Source organism: Crotalus tigris, unplaced genomic scaffold (assembly GCF_016545835.1).
Source record: "Crotalus tigris isolate CLP2741 ecotype Arizona unplaced genomic scaffold, ASM1654583v1 scf7180000024337.5909745, whole genome shotgun sequence".
Classification (NCBI taxonomy): domain Eukaryota; kingdom Metazoa; phylum Chordata; class Lepidosauria; order Squamata; family Viperidae; genus Crotalus; species Crotalus tigris.
This window is the reverse complement of record NW_024100507.1, coordinates 58,612-84,032: the sequence shown is the minus strand read 5'-3', so window position 1 is coordinate 84,032 and position 25,421 is coordinate 58,612. Positions and strand designations below refer to the sequence as shown.

The 25,421-nt window shown below is 38.3% G+C and overlaps 1 long non-coding RNA gene across 2 annotated transcripts; it reads right to left on the bottom strand.

The window, feature by feature from the left end:
• Positions 1-1,771: 1,771 nt before the first annotated feature.
• Positions 1,772-23,058, bottom strand: LOC120299998. Of its 2 annotated transcripts, XR_005554517.1 has the most exons (4): positions 22,739-23,058; positions 21,248-21,564; positions 4,768-4,854; positions 1,772-1,827 (listed from the first exon to the last, which is right to left on the bottom strand). It is a non-coding gene; the product is annotated as an uncharacterized LOC120299998 (long non-coding RNA). The 2 variants fall into 2 exon arrangements; XR_005554518.1 differs by lacking the exons at positions 1,772-1,827; positions 4,768-4,854 and adding an exon at positions 8,349-8,484.
• Between the last annotated feature and the right edge of the window lie 2,363 nt (positions 23,059-25,421).

Below are 25,421 nucleotides of genomic sequence, written 5' to 3'. Positions count from 1 at the left end.
CACTAAGGCCAGTAACTAAAGAAATATTTCATTGAGAAATGTTGTTCTCAATTTGCAGATAGAAATATTACAAATTGGATGAGGGAGTGAGAAGTGAAATATTATAAATATATTGAAATATAAAGATTATGTTCCCCTCCACAAAGAAATCATGTATCATGTATTTAAACCATGCTGGTATTGAATGGCCTTTTGTAAGATGTTTTTCCTCTGCACATATGTAAAACACAGGGAAAAAAAATAAGTTAGGAAAAAGAAACCAGGTGTCTTTCACTGGGAAAACTAACTAAATCCCTTGCTTATTAAAGAGCATGATAGGTTTTCTGAAAGATCTTCATAGTTTTCAGTACTACTCTGAGAAACTCCACTGGTTCTGGAAAAGTAGATTGAAAATCTAAATTAATGTGATGCAGCATTTCTTAAATTTGTCATTCTTCTCAATCCTTTTGGGGAAAATGGAAAATCTATTGAGATAGGACATACATCACCTCTCTCATCAAATTTGTTACAGCTCCAAACTCTATTTTCCAAGAAGCAATAAGTTTCTTAGAATAGCACTGAAATGTTATCTTAGTTCTGGCCACATAGCACCAGGGAGAAGCTAGTAAGTTAGAAAAGAAACCAGCAAGACATAAACGAGATGAATTTAAGTCTAATGAATGCAAGGAGGATGAATTCTTGATTTTTTGTGAAGACTCATGAGGCCCTGATTGCTGCAGTCTGGAACTCTGATGAAATTACTTGCTGAAAATACAGTCTTGGTTATCACCAAGAAACAAATCTGAAGGGCAGTTTTAAAATAGCTTTGCTTTTACAATCTGGGGTTGAAAATCAGCAGCTTCTAAGTATGCACATGATGACATTTGCCTGTCTGAGGAACTGAAATAAACCATGCATTTCTCAAGGAAGAGTTTATAGCACTTAAAATGACTCACGTTATTTTGCCACCCGAGATAGGAGACATGCCTACAACTATTTTTCCTCCCAGTGGCAAATGTATAACATTAAAAATGGAAATAACAGCTAACTCTCTGTCCTTTCAAGAAGCCTACAAGCAGCAGATGAAGGGAATTATCCTATTCTGTTGAATAAGACTGGTGAATAGATTTGAAAAGAATATGACATCAGCTGCTTTCTTATTATTTTGTCGCTTTTAAAGTTCTAGGTATTCATCTGTTCCTTCTTGTTTTAAACTTAGTGGATAAGCTTGTACAATTGGTTGTTCATTATCTTTGAGGACACTGCAATTTAAGTATTTATCACTGGTAAATTATGTCAGCTCTATTGTCTTACCTAGAACACTAGCCTTCCAGATCTTTCACACACCAGATTCCTCCATAGACTATCAGTCAGCAAAACAAATATTATCAGACAGTGAGTGGAGACCAAAGGCAGGAAAAAGGAAGGCAAAGCTACCCAAGGCCACTTTTTCAAACTCAATCTTACCTTGTTCAAAATTAAAAGTTCTTTTCTCTACTTTAAATCTTTCTGCCAATTGTATGTAAGAAGCAAGTGTATCCTGTCACTAGATCGTCTCTTGATTTAAAAAAATAATAATAATGCAGCATGTTTTTCATTATATTTTTCCAAATATTCTAAAACTCAGCACAATTCTAATACTGTATTGTGCTTCAGCTGTCTTTTATCTTGATCTTCAAGAATGAATTTCTGCAAAATTGTTTTCAATCTCTCATCTAGAATAGTTGTGAACAATTTCTAATCATTATATATTGATATTAGTCTATAATTTCTTATTAAAATCAAATCTTACCTCTCTTTCTGTATTAGTGCTGTTTCCTCTTGCCAAGTCTCTGGCAGTTTTCCTCCCTGTAAAATAGAATTCATTATATTAGGGGGTTATAAAAGTCCATCCTCAAAACATTTACAATAAAAGCCTGATAGTCCATCAGATTCAGGTACTTTTCCTGATGTAATCCTTTTTTATAGCTTCAGAAGCTTCCCTTGTTGTTTTAAATCAATTCATAATTTGTCCTTGTTTCTCTGTAATCCTTAATAGATTTTGTTTCTGTAGATATTCATCTCTTTTCTTGAAAAGAATAACAGGTCTTTTTATACAAGTTGGAATAATACTGATGGAATGCTCTTTGCATAGCCACATTATCCATTAATGCATTAACTATCACTTGAAATTTCAGTTCCATTTGCTTTTCTTTTTCTTAATTTGTAAGGTAACCATTTCCCTGGTTTATTTACAAATTCAAAATTTCTTTGCTTTACATAATTCATTTTTATTTCCATTTCTTACTGTTAAAATTGATAGCTGTTGCTGTAAAAGTTTAATTTGCCGAGAGATACTTATCTTCTCTGGGAATTTAATTATTCTTCTTTTCTATTTATATCATCCAAAATAGCCTGTATTTTCTCTTTCCTCTTCTTTCTGAGTTCAATATTATGCTACATATAAAATAGCCTCTAATATAAGCTTTTCTTACATACCAAACCATTTCTAAATCAGTGTATTTATATAAATTATTTTTAAAACAGTATATTTTAATTTCTTTTTACAATCCTTCACTGTTCTTTTTTCTGTAATTCTGGTTAACCTCCATTTAAAAGAACTAGATTTATTTTCATAAACTAAACTCATAAGATTATGATCAGAGTAAGTTTTTGGTAAAATCTCTCCTTTAGAGAATATAGTATCCAAGATTTTTAAAGTCCAGATCATATCTATTCATGAAAATGTTCTTTTTTTCTGAAAAGAAAGTGTACTTTCTAGAATTACCATTTTCTTTCTCCACATATCTACTAACCCTAAGTTGTCCATCAATTTTTTTTAAAAAAAACCTCTTTAGTAATTTGCCTTGGGTGGTTTAATCTTTTTCTCTGATGTTCTACCCAATTGTATGGAAAAGAATACATTCAAGTCCTCCAATAAAACTTTATTTTTCATACTAATAGGCTATCAATCTTTCCATAGGTTGTTTATCCTCATTTGGATTCCCAGTACCATAGTCTATCAGTATAAGTTCTTGTTTTAGTGGGAGTTAAAATACGGTATAAAACAACTCCATTTCTTTTATTTTGTTTTTTTTAAATCCTGCTGAAATAAATTATTTACCCAAATTTTTATACAAATTGACACCTGTAGAATTTAAATGCAGAATCATCCCTTTCAGATTCCCTTTGCATCTGTTGTGGTTGTGTACTCTTTTCTGAAATCTTCATTTGGATCTTTTCCAGTTCCTTAAACTTTCCTAAAAAAAAAAAATTCTTGACTTTTGAGCATAATTCAGTTGAAATGTCTGCTGTTTAAAAAAGTAAAAATCACACTTTCTAACCCCTCCCCCATGGAATATTTTTCTGCTGTAAACTTTTAGTCAAAAAAGAATATTCCTATTTGCATCTTGATTGACTCTATATCAAATTTCAAAGAAGTATATTGTATAGAACAACTTAGTATATAAATACTAAATTTATTATTTTTATAAATAAATCAAGATAGTGACCATACCTAATATTTTTTCCTCCTCCTATTTTCCCCTCAATAATAATCCTGTGAAGTCAGCTGGGTTGAGAGACAGTAACTAATCCAAAATCACCCAGTTGACTTTCATGCCTAAGGCAGGATTAGAACTTGCAGACTCCTCGAGTTGTGAGCTACGGTGGCGCAGTGGTTAGAACGCAGTACTGCAGGCTACTTCTGCTGATTGCCAGCCGCCAGTAGTTCGGCAGTTCGATTCTCATTGGCTCAAAGTTAACTCAGCCTTCCATCCTTCCGAGGTCAGTAAAATGAGGACTCAGATTGTTGGGGGCCTTAGGCTGACTCTATAAAAACCTCTTAGAGAGGGCTGTAAAGCACTCTGAAGTGATATATAAGTCTAAGTGCTATTGCTACTCTAGACAGGTGCATTAACTGCTATGTCAAAATGTTGTAAAATTTCCTTTTCCCATATTTGGTTTTTTTTTACCTTATTCACAAAATCATTTAGAATTTCTTTACAACTTTTTTTTTACTTTTACTTTCCAAGAAAGATGAGTGCTAGGAAAGGGATTTGGGGGGAGGGGTGTGTTACACATACATTTCTCCAACATGCTGCAAACTGCTGTGGAAGTAAACCTGGGGCTTCTTTGAGATTTCCTTGAAAGATGGAAAACCAGTGAAGCGAAATACTGCTAACAATATTATTGTACAATGAAATACCAGATTTCCAAATGCTAAGATAAAAACAGGAACCCCACAATATGCCCATTATATCCCAATAAAATATTATGAGATTATTAAAAGGCCAATAATACATTGCTCCTAGGATCTGGAATCCCATTGGCCAAATTTGTCCCTGCTTTGCAATTATTCCATTCATAGAAGGGACTTCAAAGCAGGACAAGCCAAATGGGTGAAATGTCAGAATTCTAAATGGATTTCAGAAGACAGGAAAGTTCTTTCTTTTCAAGTAAACAAATGAAGGGGGAAGAAAAATTCCACCTATACTTGCTCACCTACACTGGAAAAGGATCCTTTCTGCCTTTCCTCGTCTTGTGCAGGGTGATTCATCCTCTTTAAAGTTCCTGCAGAAAAGTTCCTTTTACTCAAGTCCTGCCTCTTTCTAAAAGACTAAAAATGGTCCCAAATGCTAATCTTCCATGTCAACTTAAGTATTATTCTGGAGTGCTCACATACTCCAAAGATGAACAATGTAGAAGGGCTGCTAAAAGCAAAAGGAACCTCCAGATGTGACAGTGAAGGCATCAGTAGAAACACTGATGGGTAGAAAGTTAATTCAGAATATAGTTGAAATTCTGTACCTTTCTCTCTCTCTTCCTCGGAATTATATTTGATACTGCAAAAAGGACCAAAATTTCAGGAGATGGTTTCGTCCCAAAGGTTACAAACTTTAATCCAGATGGTTGGGTGCAAAGGTAGAAGAAAAAAGAAGACAGCATGACAACAGTGAAAATGCAAGTATCACATGTTTTCGAAATATCACATGTTTTGGAATGATCACCCAAACTTTTTGAAGCAAGATTTGGAATTGTAGGCATTACAGTATTAGATATCTTTTAAATAGTGTTGAGTTTATTTGTTTAAAGACAGATGCTGTCATAGTGTTATTCTAAACAAAGCAATTTACCATGCTGGCTAAGGTGTAAGGCCTCAAACCAGTGTCAAATATTGAATTTATGATTTCTGTAGGGTTAGATTTCTCTCTCTCTCTCTCTCTCTCTCTCTCTCTCTCTCTCTCTCTCTGTGTGTGTGTGTGTGTGTGTGTGTGTGTTAAATGGAAGTTTTCAAGGTTGCTAGTCTTTCTCATCTTTCTTAGCCGCTTGAGATTTATTTTGCACTTTGCTTGTAGCCAAAGGAAACAATAGGACTAGACTTTTCTTTATTTCTGTCAAATCAATGTCTTTCCTTTCTTTGAGACTCTCTGTATTTAAAATCAATGTGGCCAGGTAAAACTGTGAGGCATTATTTTCACAATTGCCAGAAGACCCTAAACTCAATTAATACATCTGTTGCCACATCATGAAAAAGTAGCAATAATCCAGATGTAAAAAATAACAATCATGATAAACATTTTTTTTTCATTTTAAAGATCACTGCAACCATGAGAATCCAAATAGATGTACACTACTAATCAAGTAAGGCTGTTTGGCTGAAGCAATTATTTAATCAAATTATTGTCTCAGAGGCAAGCTAGAGAAGTGGCAGATTCCATTTACATGATTTTGGACTGAGGTCTGAACAAAAAGGTATTTTTGTTTGATTACTTATAATTTCCTTTATGGCTTTGGCCATTGTTTTTTTGGGGACCAGCTTCTTCAGATAGAATCTATCTACCTACATGATCTAACAGGGAGAAGATACTGCATAATCCTACAGTGAAAAAGATTGGAGTTGGGTTCCAGGAAGCCATGAGTTCTAGTGGTCCCTGAGGCATAAAACCAGCTGAGAGACTTTGGACTGTTCTCTTTCTGTAAGCTTTAGGAAACAGACAAGGGCAAACTACTTCTGAACATTTTCAAAGAACACTGCAGGGATTAATCTAAGGAGTCAAGATTGACTTGAAGGAATAACAACAACAACAACAACAACAATAATAATAGTAATAAAGCATTTAACAGAATAACCAAATTGGAAGGGGCCTTGGAGGTCATCCAATCCAACCCCCTATTCAAGCATGAGTCCCTATACTATTTCAGACAAATGGCTTTTCTTTAAAAGCCTCCAGTGATGGAGCACTCATAACTTGTAACTTGTTAACAAATATTAGAAATTTCGGAGGGTTACATCTAAATCAGGCCAGGGCTAACTATGCAATCTTAGAGCTGTGCTCCTGTGGTCTAATAGTGTAAGATCACTTCCGTATCATTCAGTGCTCTCCAAGTAATTGATATTTGGTTGAAAAACAAAGCAAGGTAGCTAACTAACTCTAAAGTAGCTTAGTGGAAACAAGGATCAAGAACAATCTTTTCCCCAAACTTTAAAAAATATATAACATTCTTAACTTCTGAATAAAACTCACTTTGATCCCTCATTTGATCACTGGCTGCAACAAAATTTCCTAAACAGATTATAACCAGCATCATGACCAAGTTGCCAAAATTATAAAGGAATTGAGGAATTCTCATTCAAGAATTCTCAGCCTCTGAGGAACTCTTTCATCCAGCTACACTCAGAGAGCAGAGATGTCAGGTAGAAGCAATGAGAAAGTAAATATATATATATTTATGAAGGAATCTTGTATTATCAGTTTGGGGTGAATCTCTGCTGCAGCTTCATGACCAGCCTCTCTTCCCCCAAGTTTCTTCTGATCTATACATATGAGTTTTAAAAAAAATCTTTCCCTTTTCTTTCCAAAGTAGTAGCATGAACATTTTTCATTCTCACTTTCCTTTCTTTCTCCAGAAGGCCTCAAGGGAAAAGAAGAGAGGGAAGTAGCAGGATGGAGTCCTTAATTAATATCATTTTTAATGCTGAATTTAATGGTCTTCAGGGCTGTCTGGCTGTGAACCAGGCCCAATATTCCAGTAATTAATGTTCATTTCACGCTGTGGTTAAGAACCAAGGAGCCAAATTTCATGTCCATTTATTACTTTATTTTTTCAAATGAACTTTGAGGAAAATAATACAGACCTACCCAAAAATATCTTATATGGTTCTGACTCTGAGTTTACAGAAAGTTACTGCTAGGATTGATTGATTGATTGATTGATTGCCACCACTACCAATACTATCATCATCTCGTTCAAAATATTTCACATTTCAATAATTGTCATGCAATGCTGCAGAATATGCTCATATATCTCCATAATACAGATGAGAAATTGAAAGTGACATATTCAACACCACTGTATACCTCTAAGTTCTAAAAGAAGACAAAGTTGGATTAGTTGATTCAACAAAAGGCCTCGGGCATAATGATCCTATTAGCTTTAGCAACAGAACATAGGAAAAAGACTTTCCTCTTTTTTGCAATAAAAATAGAGGAAGGCCGATCTATATCTTTCAATTTAAAGCACAGGACTGGCAATGTGAAAGGATTCACAGTCTGCTGTTATCTATATCATGCAATATGTTCAACTAGGACAAGGCCCACCAATTTCTTTGACAGAAGCAAAATGAAAAGCAATTGTGGCAGGTGGGGACTCTATTTCAGGGAACATGGCTGAGTTATTTTGAAAGAAACCCACAGCACCTTAATTCCTGCTCCCACATTTGTATTAAAATTGTATTCATTGCTAGATACATCTGTATTGTTACTTATTCATGTTACATCAGCAAGGTAGGCACAAGTCATAAATGACTGCTGTGCCTAGACATCAATAGAATTGGGCTGTGAATCCTCTTGAACAGCACATAAAAATGTATTACTACTAGGGGTGTGTTTGTATGTATGTATATGTGTGCAAATGCACCAGTTACATTAGCATCATCTGATATACTGCTATTCCAAAATTTCCTCAGGGAGAGAAAAAAATAGAGAAGCTAATAAGACAGATGGAACAAAAACATGTCCAGGTGCCACAAGAAACTGTCAGAACAATGAAGAACCTGTATCATTATAAGTGTTTTTGGTGAGTGTGTGTGTGTGTGTGTGTGTCTGAAAATACAGCACACCAGCATGACAAAATGAGTTGCTAAAATAAAATGTGACACAGGAAAGGCTTCTCCTTCTCCTCCCCCAGAAGGTGGATGATACAATTTAATTCTTCATTCAATTGAATACAATCTAATTGAACTATTCATCCATCTAAAACAAATCTTTTCAATTAAACCATTAAAAATAGAATGGGCATACAAGACCAATCACTCATATTCATATTCAACTTTTCATTTCAGGAAATTAAAGTTGCTTAAATGTATTATCCAGGTGATTTCGTTATCGTGGATTTACTGGAAAAGTCTTCTTCCAAAGATGAAGCACAGTCACCAACTCAGGGCATTTGTTGAAGTATTTCCAAGGGCTCTTTCATCAATATTCAGGGCTATGACAGATAAACTGCTACAATATGTCAAACTTCCTGGGGAAAGGTGTAAAGTGAGGCAAATGATGAAAATGAAATTGCATCAATGGAACAAAATCTCCATTCACTTTATATGTACTATACATCATGACATCACCCATATACAAAAGAGGTGGAACTTGCATCATAATGACATATCGTTGCTTTTGAGAAAAGTGCTAGATCCTGTGGATATGTATGCTTGAAATTTCTCCTTATTTCTAGGTTGTTTCCAAGACACTGTGTAATTGCAACAGGGCCTAGCAATAAGGGTCACTTTGATTTAAGAGCAACTTTGTCACATGAATCTGTCAATCCCACCATGTTTCTTTATGTAAACAATAAAAGTTTGTTTGTATTTATGTCTTTTGAATCAATTCTGAATTACTATATCTTGAGATCTCCTTTTTGGCTGAATCTGATACATACTTCTAATTATCTACCTACCTACCTACCTACCTACCTACCTACCTACCTACCGTCTGTCTGTTTGTCTGAGTGTCCATGCATACAACTCATCCATCTATGCATCCATCCATCCATCCATCCAACCATCCATCCATCATCTCTGTCTCTATGATAATCATCCCTACCTCTATCTACCTATTTATATATATAAATATTTGTTTTCTGAGGTTTTCGCGGGTGTTTGTATGTAGGTCTTTGGTTATTCAGGTTTTCTCCCATGTAAAATTGGAAGTGTCTTGGTGATGTTTCGAGCTCCTAGAAGCACGAAGCTGAAAACACCAGCCTGAAGTTGACGAATGGGACTTTGTTGAAACGTCGCCAAGACACTTCCAATTTTACACGGGAGAAAACCCGAATAACCAAAGACCTACATATGTATATATATATAGGTGGGGGGGTAGAGTGCTGGCTTAGTTGCTGTAGGTGGATTGGTTGGCTGTGTTGAGGTTATTATTTGTGGATTGTTTGGCTTTGGTTTGGCTCCGAGTTTGCGGTCTAGCTCTGTGTTCATGGAGTGTGTCCATTTGTTTTGTGTGGGGGTCGGAGGGAGGTGCAGCAGCTGGTGATGTCATCGTGGTTCTAATATATATTAGCCAATTATTAATAAGATTTAAAAGAGTTGTTTGAATGGCATCTTTAGGATGAGATGTTGTTTCTGTCCCTAGATTTCTCTATTGTTTTTCATGGTTTGTCTTAGTTTATAAGCTGCTCAGAGCATAGAATGGAGCAACCTAGACATCTTAAACAATATATAATTATTATTTATTCCAGAAGAAAGAAGTAGATAGATGGAGACCCTTTGACTTGAATTACCATGCCCCCAAAAGGGATCCTTAGGGAAACATTAAGTTCAATCTCTCTTGCAATCAGAACAGGTTTCTGTAGTTAGAGTTTCTGTATCATTATGTCAATTTCATTTCAATCTATTTCAATCTATTAATTTTCAGACAATACAAAAATTTCATTCATGAGGAATAATATGAGATTTCTGTCATAGTGTCCTTGTCATCTGAAAGTGGTCCATTACTAAAGATTCACTCTTCCATATCTATTGTGATCTAAATCAGTGTTTCCCAAACTTGACAATTTTAAGGCATGAGGACTTCAACTCCCAGAATTCTGGGAGTTGAAGTCCTCATGCCTTAAAATTGTCAAGTTTGGGAAACACTGATCTAAATCTATGGTTATACAGTCTGATTAGTCCATAGTTCTTTTCTCTAATAACAATCCATGCTGTTCAGAAATAACATTGTGATAATAATGCAGTTATATAATATGGCTGTTTTCACTTTTAAATAGTGATAATGCATTTCCTGCACAATTCTAAATGTTAGCCATAGTTCTGCCCAGAACATACATTTAACACCATATATAACCCACTTTTTAAACTTGAATTATATTGCTGATAGTTGCAATAATATTATAAAATCAGTATCTAAAGAATGCGTTGGCTCTTTGTTGGCTATTGACCATATCAATCTGAAGAAATTGGTTATGATATCTATGATTTTTCATAACATGCTAAGTCAGGATCTGATGACTCTAAATCAATCACTGATAAATCAATCACTTGCCTCTAAGCTACATATTCCATGATCAAAGAAGCAAAGGGTTTTATTGTAAAGCTGGAATGGATCTAAACCCTGTTTCATTGCCTGCCAGCTATTAAGCCTATTCAATAGAAAATGAAGTACTGGAAAGTAGCTATTGCAAGCAGGGTCCTTAAAATGTTCTTCCCCATCTCTTTAACCTTGCTTAAAATCCCTGGTTTCCTGTGAGAATCCAGCCATCTTCAAATACAAGACTTTGTGTGACTATTATGAAGTCCTCAACATTGCTAGTGTTCAGCAGCATCCCTTAATGGATGGAATATAGAAGCTAGCATAAGCAGTACCTAGAGAGTAGAAGTGGTACATACCTCAATAGTAGTATCTGAGAGAGGGATCTCTGAGTCCTAGTGGACAATCAGTTAAATATGAGCCAATGTGCTGCAGTTGCCAAAAAGGCCAATGCGGTCCTAGGCTGCATTAACAGAGGGATAGAATCAAGATCACTTTATAAGGCCTTGGTAAGACCACACTTGGAATACCACATCCAGTTTTGGTCACCACAATATAAAAAAGATGTTGAGACTCTAGAACAGACAGGTCAAACACAAGGCCCGGGGGCCGGATGCGGCCCACGAAGTGGTTTCATGTGGCCCGCGAAGGCATCCTGGAAACAGTGAGGGAACGGCCCCCACTGCTTTGGCCCTGGCCCAGGCCGGCTGGGAGCTAATGTACAATTTTGTGGTGGCCATCTATGTTGAAATGCATTCAGTTTTAGCTTCACAAGGCCGTCCAGAAACAGCGAGGAACCAGCCCTTGTTGTGTTGGCCATGCCCCCTGGGTGCATGCTGGGGAGGTGTCACCCTTTGTGAGGAATGAAGAAATGCATCATGCCTTGGCATTTGCCCTGGTCCCACCCTCTTCTGCCAGAGACACTCAGATCTGTCCCACTCCTGCCCAGGCTTCCACAGGCATCCTTGAAGCAAACGATGTAGAGCTGGCCATGCCTACCCAGTAGACCACACCCACTCCATCCATGCCCACCCAGTGGCTGCACCCCCCCTGGCCACACCCACCCAGCCCCCCAAGGGCAACCGCAATGCTGATGCGGCCCTCAATGATATTGAGTTTGACACCCCTGCTCTAGAAAGAATGCAGAAAAGAGCAACAAATATGATAAGGGAACTGAAGACTAAAACATATGAAGAATGGTTGCAGGAATTGGGTCTATCTAATTTAATAGAAGGACTAGGGGTGACATGATAGTAGTGTTCCAATATTTAAAGGGCTGCCACAAAGAAGGAGGGGTCAATCTATTCTCCAAAGCACCTGAAAGCAAGACAAGAAGCAATGGATGGAAATTAATCAAGGAGAGAAGCAACCAGAACTAAAGAGTAATTTCCTGACAGTGAGAACAATAAACCAGCTTGCCTTCAGAAGTTGTGGGTGCTCCATCACTGGAAGTTTTCACGAAGAGATTGGATAGCTATTTGTCCAGAATGGTATAGGGTTTCCTGCCTCAGCAGAGGGTTGGACCAGAAGACCTCCAAGGTCCCTTCCAACTCTGTTAGTCTTTTATGCTGGAGATGAAACTCATCACTTTCAGTTTTCTGCAGAACTGAACTGCCTACCTTTAAATGTATAAGAATACTTGTTGGGAAAAATGAAGAAGTGCAAACCCTTACCTATTCCTCTTGGTGGCAAGATACCTAGTGCTCAGCTGTCATTAACAATGAGAAAAAAAATCAACAATCTTGAGTAGGATTACTGAAAAGGTGCAGGATGCAGCTCTGTTCCCACATCAGTTAATTAAAATTACTAATTCTCTGCAAGAGGAATCTAGCAATCAGCAAGCAGTATCCCTGGAGGGAAGACTGGTATAGATGTAAATTGTGTTGCAATATGAACAGTGGCACACATGTATACCTCAACTTCTGGTCTGGAAATTGAAGGGGGATAATTGTGGCTGAAAACATTGCTCTACTTGCACTCAACTACCAGTTTCAAAGTGCATGTGCATGTTTTAGCTAACAAAAGCAGTGATGTACTCAAGGAGGAAGTCTAATAAAGTAATTGATTGAAACCTAATGAAGGCTGACAGTAAACAATTTCCTTTTAAATGTTCTTCTTTCATTATTGCAAGGGACATCTCTTGCCTACCTTTTAATCAAACGGACGTAGTATTTGCTAGTGATTCACCTGCCTTTCAGGAATCTATGCAGCAATTTTTGTATATCAGCTGAACCACATTTTAACGATTCTCAAATATGAAGGTTATTTGATGGGAAAGTATGGAAGGAAATCTGCATTTAAATGAACAATGCAAAGATTTTGAGTCATGTGTGAGTGAGATGGGCAGTTTCTAAATTTGATAAATCAATATATAAATTGAAAATTGAATTGATGTCAAACCTTTTTTAAAAAGTTCAATACTTAAAACCTTTTGCCCAGATAAGCATCTTTGTTAGCTTTGCCTCCTTAACATTTAGCTATTTTTCACTTTCACTTTTATGGAAAAAAAATGTGTAAATTTTCATAGGGTCCTTTCAAAGAACAATGCAACATAATATTCTAGTGACAGGGTTCAAGGTTGACTCAGTTGTCCATCCTTTCAAAGTTCAGTAAAATGACCCAAATTGTTGGGGGGGAGTATGCTGACATTGTAAATCACATAGAGAGTGCTGTAAAGCACTATGGGGTGGTCTTTAAGACTAAGTGCTATTGCTATTGCTCATCCATACCTCAATTGCCTCAGTTTTATGCCAGCATTAAAACAGAGAAATATAAAAATCTGTCTATTTCTTTCTCCAAGAAAGAAATATGAAAAATTGTTGATACTCATAAAATCTTTTATGTACCAATCTGTTTCCCATGCTATGGGGAATGGTACCTTGATGTAATCACTGCAAAAAAAAAAATAAATCATTCAGCATTTAGCTAAGGTACCAGGGTAGTGAGGGAAAGTGGGTGAATTTTAGAATAAGTGCCTGAGAGATCTGACTTCAATTCAGAGGCCCCCTTGTGAACATCAGAGGGGCAGGGGTTTTACTATTTGTCATGCAATCTCTTGGAGACTCTGACTATTTGATAAGGTGTACCAGTTAGCTGTCCTGATCCAGCAACTCTTTATAGAAAGCATTGCAATACACTATAGTGACTAGAATCCGAAATTTTGAGGTTCAAGGCCACCATCAGCAATGAAAACTCACTTAGTAAGTTTCATTGAGTAAGATGACTTACTATCTCTCAGCCTAAGTTACTTTCTAGAGCTGTACCAGGTGAACCTCACCTACTGATTGCCTTGTTTAGCAACCATTCAAAATCATGATGGTGAAAAAATAACTTTTTGACCAATGTCCATATTTCTTCTTGCTAATTATCCCAGCATCGGAGTGAGCATTCCAAAGGGCAGAGGAATAGGGAAAAGGAAAACACACAGTTGCAGTCATGTGATGTGCCACTTAACAACTGCTTTGGTTGATGACTGAGCTGCCAGTCCCAATTGTGGTCACTAAATGAGAAATACCTGTAGTTAGAAAACTTAGAAGAAACAGAATAATGTATGCTAATGTGAGCTCCTGGAGGAAAGGCAGGGTATAAATAAAGCAAATAATAAGATAGATAAGAGATACAAAAATCTTGCTCAGTTGCTGACAATGAGCTCCACTGAAGGGCAACCAAATCTGGGCTGCAAAGACATTTGAAGGACTACTGGATGACAGTAAAGAAATACACAAAACTCTAACTCTAGTGATCATCCAATTTTTTGCAGCTCAGATTGAGTAGACGTATTTCACTGTATTCAGAAAAGGATATATTATTACTCCTTACAACTTCTTTTTCCTTTGCGCACACACACACACACACACACACACACACACACACGACCCCATCAGAATAAAACTATAATTAGTTCTCCTGTGCTCTAGTAAACACCAGGAGTCTTGAATAACAGTTCAGCAAAACAATGCAGCAATAGCCCACATAGTACTAAAGACACAGCTATTCAGTGCAGAAAAGAAGGGGGAAAAAAAGATCATAGGCACTTTTAATCCAGAATGGAACATATTATTTTTCCTAAAAAGCTTATAGCCTGCCAGTCAAACTATTATATCTTTGTAGTCAACTCTAGTTTTAAAGAAATTGAGCAAATGAAAATGTTCAATCCAATTGCAATAATAGTAAGGCCACAGTATTACAAATATAATGCAATTACATCCAGTACTTCAGTTACAAGCATTGATTTTCTTATCCTTTTGTTCCAAAATTGTGTTTATGTATTTGTTCAAATTCCCTTCTATGTAATGAAAACAATTCCAGCTTCCCAAAAAAGCTCTGTTTCCTTCTAGCTCTTTCCTGAATGATTCTGCTTCGTCTTGTTGAAAATAACCTGTTCCAAAAGATTTTGCTATTTGGAAATCACCCAATGGGCTGCAGCAATCAAATCCAGTGGCCTGCCCAATATCCAAGCCTTTGGGGAAAAAAAAATCTAGAAAAAAAAGAGGGCTTGTTTTTCTATCATTTCCTCCCACATGCTACCAATGTAGGCCTAGTGGCAAGTTCAATCTAGTCATCCACTGAATTAAACACTTGGCTCTTTGGGGAGCCTTTTCAAACTCAACCACAACTTTGAGCATTTTGTAAATAAACAGAGGCATTTAGTATAATTAGATGTCGCTAGAAATTGGGGAGAAGAGGAACTCATTTAGAAAACCATTTGCTATGGCACATAAAACATGCTGCACAAGTATGGTTCGGAGTGCTTTTGCTGCAGAACTACACATGCCCCAGTCTTCCTGAACAATAACAATTATTCAATTGTTTCTTTGTTCTTTCCCTAGTTCTGCTCCAAGGGCATTCTGGTTAGTCATATTGTGGGGGGGGGGAGGGGTTTCTTCCATTTAATCATGTCTGATTCTTGAAGACTGCCTGGACAAGTCTATGCAATTTCTTTGGATAGATTTTTCAGAAGTGGTTTGCCATTGCCTCCTTCCTAGGGCTGAGACAACAGGAGTGGCCCAACTGGTCTCCTGGTTTCTAGCCTGATAACTTAAGCACTGCACCAGGCTGGCTCTTATTGCTTGAACTTCCTTTAATCTCTTGGTTTAACATTCCTAGGATCCCAACTTTGTCTCTTCTAACATGCTTCTTTTAAGGATGAACTGTTTCAGGCTGAAGGCTACATATGGCCTTTGAGCAACATAACTCCACAAAGATCCAAAAGGAGAAGGGCATGGATTACATTAGCTTTAATTCAATTTAAATTCATTCCAATTGCTTTTTTTAATAAAGCAGTTAATATGATTGATTTCCATGTACATAATAATATTGCCCTTTGGCCTAATTAAAAGCACAATTCACTAGTAATTTTTGCAGAAGCTCTGGAATTGCACATGTAGTTTTCAGAGATAACATGGGGCTCTGGGGCTCAGGGTATCCCTCCCTTGATTTAAACCAATCCCACTTTGCACATGATCTACATATTCTACATATGTGCAAGGAAAAAAGTGTACATAAATATCCTCAGGCATAATCCACAGTTAAACCCTTTGCTCTCAATTAATGGCCAGAACACTACCTTTAATATATCACAAATGGAAGCAAGCTGAACAAGAAAACAACAGTTCTGCTAAAAATATAAAAAGTGAATGATATATTCACTTTGATTATATGCAGGCAAACCACACCATTGTTTGTTATAAGAATAGGCAGTCCTTAGAAACTGGTAGTTTAAATTACCTGAATTGTAAGTAAGAGGAGCTCTTTGAAATATTGGATTAATGAAAGTTGACAAATAAATAAAGGCTGGCTTTCAAATCAAATTCCTTTCAAAGATGAACGCAGCTCTTGGCTGAAAAAAATCACCTCCATTTGTGAACCTCTATTAGTATTTTTTAAATTTTAGCTGCAATTGGATCGTCTCTGTGAAGCTACAGGATTTCTTCTTCGCTTGTTTCATGGTGGGTTGACGGCAATGAAGAAAATAACAACTTGGCACAAGGGAATGTAGCTGCCCAATAATTTGGCAGGAAAAATTATAGATTTGACTTTTGGAGCTCCAGAGCAGTACGTAACCTTGCCTACAGCATATTAGCAAAACAGAGAAACTCGAAAAACACTTCATTTTCTCTGGGCTTGACAACTAGCTTTTATTTTCCTTGGCTTTTGTTTATAATGTAATTCTCATGGGGGGGTGTTCACTGTTACGATCAGTAGAGTCCAACTCCAACCAAATATTTGTTGCAGTGGGAAATTTAAAAAACAACTTTCTCCCCCTAATTCTCCTTTAGAGAAGTACGGGAATAGAGCTTTGGATGCCCCTCAGCTAAAGTTTTAGTTTCAAAAAACCCTTGTTGAATCTTGGCTAGCAAGAGCAACCTCTCCCTTCACCTGTAACCTATCAAGCTGAACACGGGCAGGGGGGGGGAGAAAAAGAAGAAAAGTGAATGGTAGGAGCTAATAGGCATCCAGCATGAGCTATTTTCACTTCAGTTTGTACCCAGCAGACTCCCAGTCAGTCTTCATATCCACACTAGAGCAAGCATACAAAATGCTTCGTTCAGCTAGCAAGAATTTAGCTAGATGTTTATTTATTGAACATCCGCAAGGAATAAAGTCCTTAACTGGCAAAACAGGATAAAAAGAGACCAAAAATGTGAGGAGACAAAGACAGACCTGAACAACAGTCTTGAGATTTACATTATCTATAGACTACTTAAGTCTATTTCAAACACACATAAATTGCTAGAAACATAGGAAACAATACCGTGGCTACTTAGCATACCTCCCAAAGATGTGGACTTTGGTTATTTCTTAAAGCTTTTGCAGTATGTATGTAATAGCAACAGAACCAAGATGGGAAGTAGGACCTGGTGAATCCTCTTTTCTTCTGCTCCACGGAGGAAACAAATTGGTGAATGAGGATGATGGATTCCCCCATCTGGTAGAAGACACCACTGTGCAAATGCATCACAATATCTAATTTGTGGAATAATGTCTTGTAATTTGCCACCAGCCCCCCATAGATGGTCATCAATAGGCATAAGTGGGTAACAGAAAGAGTAATGAAAGGGGAGGGATTCTACATTGTCTTTGCTAATATTATCTGTGGTTTGAAAGTTGGATCTTAAAAAAAGCAAGACAGGAAGAAAAGCATTTAGCTGTGATGCTGGAAAAGACTCCTGAAAATTCCTTGGACAGTAAAGGTGACTAACAAGTACTGGAGCACATGAGACGTGTCAAAAAAACTGCAACTCACTTATTTTGGCCATGTCATGGGAGGCAGGGGATTTCCTGGAAAGAGCAATTATGTTTGGAAGAGTTAGCGATAAAAAGAAACCAGGCAATGAAAGAACACAGTGGACACCATCAAAGTTGACACCAGCCAGGGCATACAAAAACTCAGAAGATGTGGAGAAGCCTTGCCCATAGAATCACCAAGAGTCAACTGTAGTGGATAAGATTACCATCTGTGGTTTTAAGCTTCTGGTAGCAGCCTGGACTGGAAGTAGTTGATCTTAAGAGTAGGTTTCTCTGCTTTCAGTCCAGTAAATTATATTTGGAAGGAGATTAAAATAGCAACACAAAGATTCTGCAGAGTAGCCTACTGATAAATGAGGGATGTATATATAGGGAAATTAAGATGGGAAGATTCTATTTCTCTTCTTGGCCACTTTATCTATGTAAGGAGGCAGCAGGTTATCTCTTGCAAAGGAGGAGCAGTTGACAGTATTGAAAATGGTGACTCAGCTCCTTATCAGTTTGAGAACCAATTCTCATATCCTAAGTAATTCCTGCTGAGGACACATAGCCTTGAAGCAAGAATTTCCTCTGCCCCTCCTATATAGAATATATGCCATCTGTACAGAGCATTGCCAACAGCAAGAAACCTCAGCTGGTTCAAAATGTTGCTGTTTGAATGGATAGATCTGAGGACCTAACACATCTGTTATGAAATATCTGCCATTTGTTTGCCCTCAGGCCTCATTCAAAAAGCTGATCCCTCCCCCCTCCGATCTTTAATACACCATCTCAGTCTAATGTGGTACCCATATCTCTGTGGATATCTCTATTGATGCCCAGCAGGAACCCTCCCTCCATTGATTTTATTACTATTTTGAGATTCTTTTAATTAAAAAAGAAAATGGAGCAATTATTAGCTGCAAGGAAAATGCCAGCCTCTAGCATCATCTTTACTGAAAAGAATATCCATGGAGTTACTTTAGAAATGGCATGGGCAGCATTTTTTATAAAGGGCGCCCTTCACTAGTTGCTTGGGCTTGTTTGATATTTGGATTTTATGATAGACATTTTAGGTCCAGAAACTGGATCAATAACATGTTTAAAAAATAGAATGCAATGTTAGTTAGGATGCCCTGCAATTCAGAATAAAACTATTTCCATCAAGAGAGATTTTTTGTTGATTGGAAAGCCTCACACATTAATTCACAGAATACCAACATTCAACAATACCTAAAATTACTACATACAGAATTCTACATGTTTACATCACATTGAGGGAGTAAGAACAGGGCATGTTGTCCATTTTTGACCTCTAAAAATGGTTGCTAGCCTGTTCTGGCAATAGGATAACCTGGCAATAGAGATAAATTTTAAGGTGAGATTTCGGATTACCTCCTTGATGTAATTCACAGTGGAAAGTTGCAAGTCACTTTATTTAAAGGATTTTTTCAGCATAACAGTAAGCCATGGTTACAGTTGTGACTGTCAGCTGTCCTCTGCCAGCTGCCGACAAACTCCAGACACAGAAGGAACAGGTGACCAGCAAACTTTTATGCAAAGAAAAAGTCAGCACTGGGAGTGAACTGCTCCCAGCGCTTTACATAGACGTGCCCCACCCACCAACCCCACCCTAATCAGCAAGCCAGCATCCAGTCCATATGGATAAAAAGCTTAGTTCGATGTCCATTTCCCCCCCCTCCAGACGCACCCACATAGCCTCCGCTGTTCCAGCTGTTCTCTCAGGCAACCATGCAGCACTCTGCCTCCTCCCTCCCTGTGCCTGGCGGGAGAGAGAGTCAGCCAAGGTGAGGCATAATCCCCCCCTTGTCTGGCTGGCTTAGCTCAAATGCCCAGCCAGCGGTGGGGACGTCTCTGGCGTCCGTTTCCTCAGAGGGAGGCACCCGTGTCGTCCGGTGGCCATGCCAACTCCCAGCTGCTGACCAGGAGCCGGGCCAACTCCCAGCTGATTCCCAGGAGCCGGGCCGACACGCAGAGGCTGGGCCGACTCCCAGCTGATCTTCGGGAGTCAGGCGGTGCATGGCGTTTCCACCAACTCCCAGCTGATGTGCACATGCTGGGCTGACTCCCAGCTGGCTGTCGGGAGCCGGGCGATGTGTAGCGGTCCCGCCGGTTCCCCACTGGCATCCGGATGCCGACCTGACTCCCAGCTAGCTGTTTGGAGTCGGGCGGTGCTCATGGCCCCAATGCGGACATCGGCCGGCTGCTGGCTGCATCCTCCCCATCTCCCAACTCATGGCAAGCCAAGGGGCTTGTAAGGATTCTTAAACATGTTCCTGAATTTTTTTTTTTTTTTGACTGCATCAAGAAGTTTGACTTTTATGTACTACAGGATGAGATCTGAGAACAACCATCTATGACGATGAATATTTTATTTTTCCATGAATGGTCATAAAGAGTTTTTGAAGAAATTGACTTCTCTGAATGAAATTAAATTGGACAAACCCGATCTATCTATCTATCTATTTATCTATCTATCTATCTATCTATCATCTATCCATCATCATCATCTATTACAATTTTATTAAAAAATATAATTGTAACAGTAAAAACTAATACAAACTTTAACAAAGAACAAAAAAAGTAGAAAGTGCAGAAAAGAAAGAAAAGTAAAGACAAAGAAAAGTATATAAAGAAGAGACTTCTCACCTTCATCACAACTATAAACAATTTTATAACTTATCACCTTCTCTTAAAATACAACAAATGATTTTTGCCCCTATCTCTCCCATTTCTTATCTCTAAACAAATCCATATAGCACTATCATTTCAGCCATGTCAGCAAAAGTCCCTTAAGGAGTTTTGCCAGCGATAACAGCATATCAATGTTAACCTTGACCAAATAAACCATCTTTATATTCCTTCATTTTACTTCTAACAACCTTAGCAACCCTTCCAATATGTTATAGAACTTGATTTATTTTCATTTTTTCATTGCCCCTTCTTGAAACCTTTAACAAGCCTCTTTTATAAATCCCGTACAGGAACATTATCCAGGTCACTCTCTTGCTTTGTTGTTCATATGTCCATTTAATTATTAAGGCATCAGCTAATTTTTGGTTTTGTATGTCCAGTGTAACATCCATTTTTCAATGTCACTCTTATCGGCTGTCACTTTTAAATTCTACAATTTCAACTCAGTCTTGATCCTGCCAAGTAGAACTTCTTTGTCTTCCATAGCTTCTTTTAGACATAGTCTATCTATGGGGGCAGACTCTATTAAAATTAATTCCTGGGTCCATTATTCAAAAATGCCCTTCCATATGTTCAATGTTAAAATATTTTGCTTCCTTATCTTACCATTTTTTAAAAAAACAAAAAAACAAAATCATTTTTATGGGAAAGATTTTTGTTATAATCAATTTCACATTCTGATTTCAAACTTATCTGGGTGTTTGCAATTTTCTAAAATCAAAATTTTAATTATTCTTTTCCTGTTTATTAAAAAAATACATTCATAAACATGTAGTTAAAAAAAATTTCTCTAAGGGTTGAAGGAAACTCACCTGGTGCTGTAAAATTGGTTGATCCAAAGGTTTGTAATAGTTGAAAAAGAGTTAACAAGCGATTTCCAAATGTGATTAGAAAAGGAAGAGTGCACACTTAGTGCCTGTTCAAAGACACTTATCTCAGTTTGAGCAAAATGGTTATTCCCTCATCTCCTGAGGGAGATCAGGCCTGAAACTAACTTGTAATCTCATCATGAAGAGCAGCTGTTTGGAGCATTTATGGGTGATCTCAGGTCCTCAAATTCTCAAGTCCTCAAATTCCTCTGAAGGAGAGTAATTACAAGAAGCCATTTATTCTCTGGGAATCTGTTTTGCTGTTTCAAAAATAAAAAAAATGGTCACTATTGAGCTAATAAGAGCAGCAAAAGCCAATTTCAGGGTGCATGAAGTAAGGGTATGCATTTTTATTCAGTTCAGGAAAAAAAAACTTTGAAAGTAAAATACGTGTTTAATTATGTTTCAGAGTTAAGATCTAATAAAGTATCATTCTGAATACTGATCCCTGAAAATCCTTTACTTTCTATTAGGATTTGTAAAATTTTCTGCCTGGATAATTATTACAGCATGTATCATTTGGGGGAAACAAGGCATCTTATACAGGTAACCAGACATAAATTCATGCCAAGACTTTGTGTTCTGTGTCTGTTGGATATACGTCTTTCTGGCAAAATATTACCCCGAAAGACCAAGGCAAACTCTGGTGGATCCTGTCTTGTAAACCCATCACAAACCCATGCAAGATTGTTCCAAATCTATACCAAACTGGTATGGGATATCATGATTTTTTTTTTTTAAACATCACAGCCTTTGATTTTAGAAGTACCAGTGAAAATAACAAGTAACTTGTACTTATAACTTAAGTTGAAATGTTTCTTTAAAGAATTGTAAGCCACCCAGAGTCCCGTGATATTGGCAGCATATACAGTTAATATAATCAAGGATATAGTTCAGCTAAATCAATTAAAATAGCTGATTTAGTTGCTCCTTGTGCATTTAATTTTCCCCTTCTATTGCCTTTTTAGGTTAATTTGGGGGAGAGGCTTTTGGATCATACTCAAGACCACAGAGATTATTTGTAGTTCAAGTACTGCAACTTTGCCTTCAATCTAAACTGACATTTTTAACCATGCTTTGAATGAGTCACCTGCACTGAATGATTTTCAGTCAAATACAGTTCTTCGCTAAAATCAGTATATCCAGATCAGAAAAAAAAAATAACTTTTGTTCTTTAAATAGAAATAGGAAATTAAAATCCTAAATTGTGGTCTTTAGGAAAGCTTAATCTTGACTTACAAATGCCACCAACCATTTTTCAGAGGGGTTCTTGTCCACACATAAACATGGAATTTCACAGGCAATGCAGTCAGTAGCAAAGGCTATCAAATATAATTTACATCTGATGTTCATTATTCAGTATATGCCATAAATTAGCACTGGCAGCAGGAGTCCACACAGTCAAGCAGCTTTCAAGAATCAGAGCTACCTCACCGCTAATTCAGATCGGGTAGGAATGGAGTCCCATATCCTACTTTGGCCTCTTGATCCAGCTTGCCTTTATGGAATACTCCAGGGGAACGGTGAAGAAATTAAAATGGGCAGGACTATTTGTAATTTTTTTTTAATGACGGTTTTCTAGATGCTGCTAGTTTTCATTGCTACTTGCCGAGATCACTGAGGAAGAGTCTTACGTCAGATTTCAGGAAGTAACATTTTGCTGGGTGGATGATAAAACTAGCAGGGCCCCCGATCAGCAGATTCAACTAACAGATGGTGATCTTGCCATGTGTCAAAATAAATAAATAAATGCCTTCGTTCCTGTTATTGCAAGAGAGTTTCCTTACACCAGTGTTTCTCAACCTTGACAATTTTAAGGCATGTGGACTTCAACTCCCAGAATTCCACAGCCAGCAATGCTGGCTGTGGAATTCTGGGAGTTGAAGTCCACGTGCCTTAAAATTGTCAAGGTTGAGAAACACTGCCTTACACCAAAGCTTTTAGTTTTGGAAAATATTTCTCAGATGCTCAGGACAACACTCTTGTTTTGGGGATTAATTTGGTTAATTGCACCACTGCTGTTGCTCAGCATTATTTACAATAATCTAAAGGTGGCTAGACTACTTTCAAAGTCAGCAAGCTCTCTCTCTCTCTCTCTACCTTGTCAATGAAGGGTTTTTGTTTTTTTCTTGGAAGCAACGGAAGTTTTTACTGAATTGCTTTCCTTCACAAGTACATGCACGTAGGTGTATGCACGTCTGTGCTTTAGTTTTAAAAGATGACTTATAGCTTCTCTAATAGAAAATGTCAGTGACAAGTACACTTGTTCACCATTTCAGGTAATGCCATTAGCTGAAGTGGTGACAACAACAGGTATATAATATCCTAAGGCAAATAGATCTGGTAATGGCATTTAAGAATGACTCCTCAAGCAATCCCAATGATCACTGGTTTTGACAAACAGTAATAACAGTAGTTTAGTCCAACTATGAATTGAATGTCTCACACTGTGATTGCCAAGATTACTGGCTGTGGAAGACCTGCGGAAGTATGGTTGAATTGTCATTTGTTCTAGAGGGTGGTACACTTTCCTTGAATCATTTCCCTGATTGAACCATTCCTTATCTATGGTGATTCATGCAAAGTACTGTGTTCTGGTAAAAGCAGATCACGGAATCACAAGTTCCACTAAAACATTTTACAATACAATATGTTTATGGGCAATGGAGTTCATAAAAACAGGTGCAAGTCTTTTGTTAAACATTTATACTAGATTAACTCATCCAAGCCCTACTATTAAAAAAATGGAATACCTACCTTCTAAGCCTTCCAAACATTTAATGTGTTTAGCTACTACACGGGTGTGAAACTCGCCATGTCATGTGATGCATCATGACATATTGCAATGTTTTTTTGCCTTTGCGGAGCCTGGGTGAGCATGGCCTCCATGTGATACATCCGGCCCTCGGGCTGGTAGTTTGACACCCCTGAGCTACTAAGTCAAGTCTTCTTCAAGTTGATCTTGATTCCTAATGATTTTGTGGATTCATTTTCTAGTGTGGCTGTTGAGTCCTTGGCGAAAAGCAGACGCGAGAAGCAGTTGTAGTTCTCAAGTTTCTTTTATTCTGTGTTCAGCTTACAGGTGAAGGCTTCAGCAACGCCCAAAAGCTCCCAGCCTCTTATATAGGCAGTTCCCGGGTCAATGTGTTACTTTTCCCGCGCCAGCACCCGCACATGCGCACAGGCACTGGCGACAGCCTGTCTGGTCCCGGGCAGCCCGCACCCGCCCGGGACTGCCTGCAAACGCCCCGAGCCCGTCCGCAAGGCTCGGGACATAACACCCCTTTCCCCCGGGCTAAGACTACTACCAACATACAATTATTTCTTGATGCAGTGTTCTACTCCCCAGTGCTCCTACTATTTACTGGCTTTTGTTTGGCCAGCAATGTTATGTAATCCTCTAAGTATTTAGGAGATTTCCTTGCTCTCTGTGACCTTCTCAGCTCTGGGTTTCTGACAGGTGTTCCCTGACTGAGGGGAGACGTGAGCCTGTTCTCCTTATCATGCCTTGGTGCCTTCCAAGGACTGTGCCCCAATGCCTGGCCTGCTTGCTCGCCCACCGGGCTCGTCAGGCCAGGGCTTCTGTCAATTTGTGACCTGGTTGACCTGCCTAGCTGAAGGCCCTCGGGCCCCTTAAAGTGATAGCCACTGCTGGGCGTCTCTGTAGAACCTCCTAGGTCCATCCAAGACCTGTCAGGAGGCTGTCCATTCCCTAAACCCCGTTCTGTGTCCGGACTCGTGTGGGTTTCTGTACCTTCCCAAAACTCAGTTTCTCCCTGATTTGGGCTAGAGGTGTTGCGGTCGGGACTTGGTTCCTCAACCACCTCCCTGTATGTTTGACCCCCTGTAGGACTTGGGGTAAGGTCAGGCCAACTCTGGGGAATATGTGCCAGCTCTCTTGCGGGGTATGATTTATTGGGATGCTCCCGGGTATCCTCCCTGACTGGAGTACTGTGCTGTGCAGGTGAATAGTGATTGTACCCCGGGGTGACTCCCTGGCTGGAGTAGGCGTGAATGCCTGGTAGTTGGATAGGCTCTTAGAATTCCTGTTTGGGACACTCGCGGAATCCTGGAATGGGCCGTTTGTGGCTCCATCGTTGGAGGTGGGCAGCAGCTC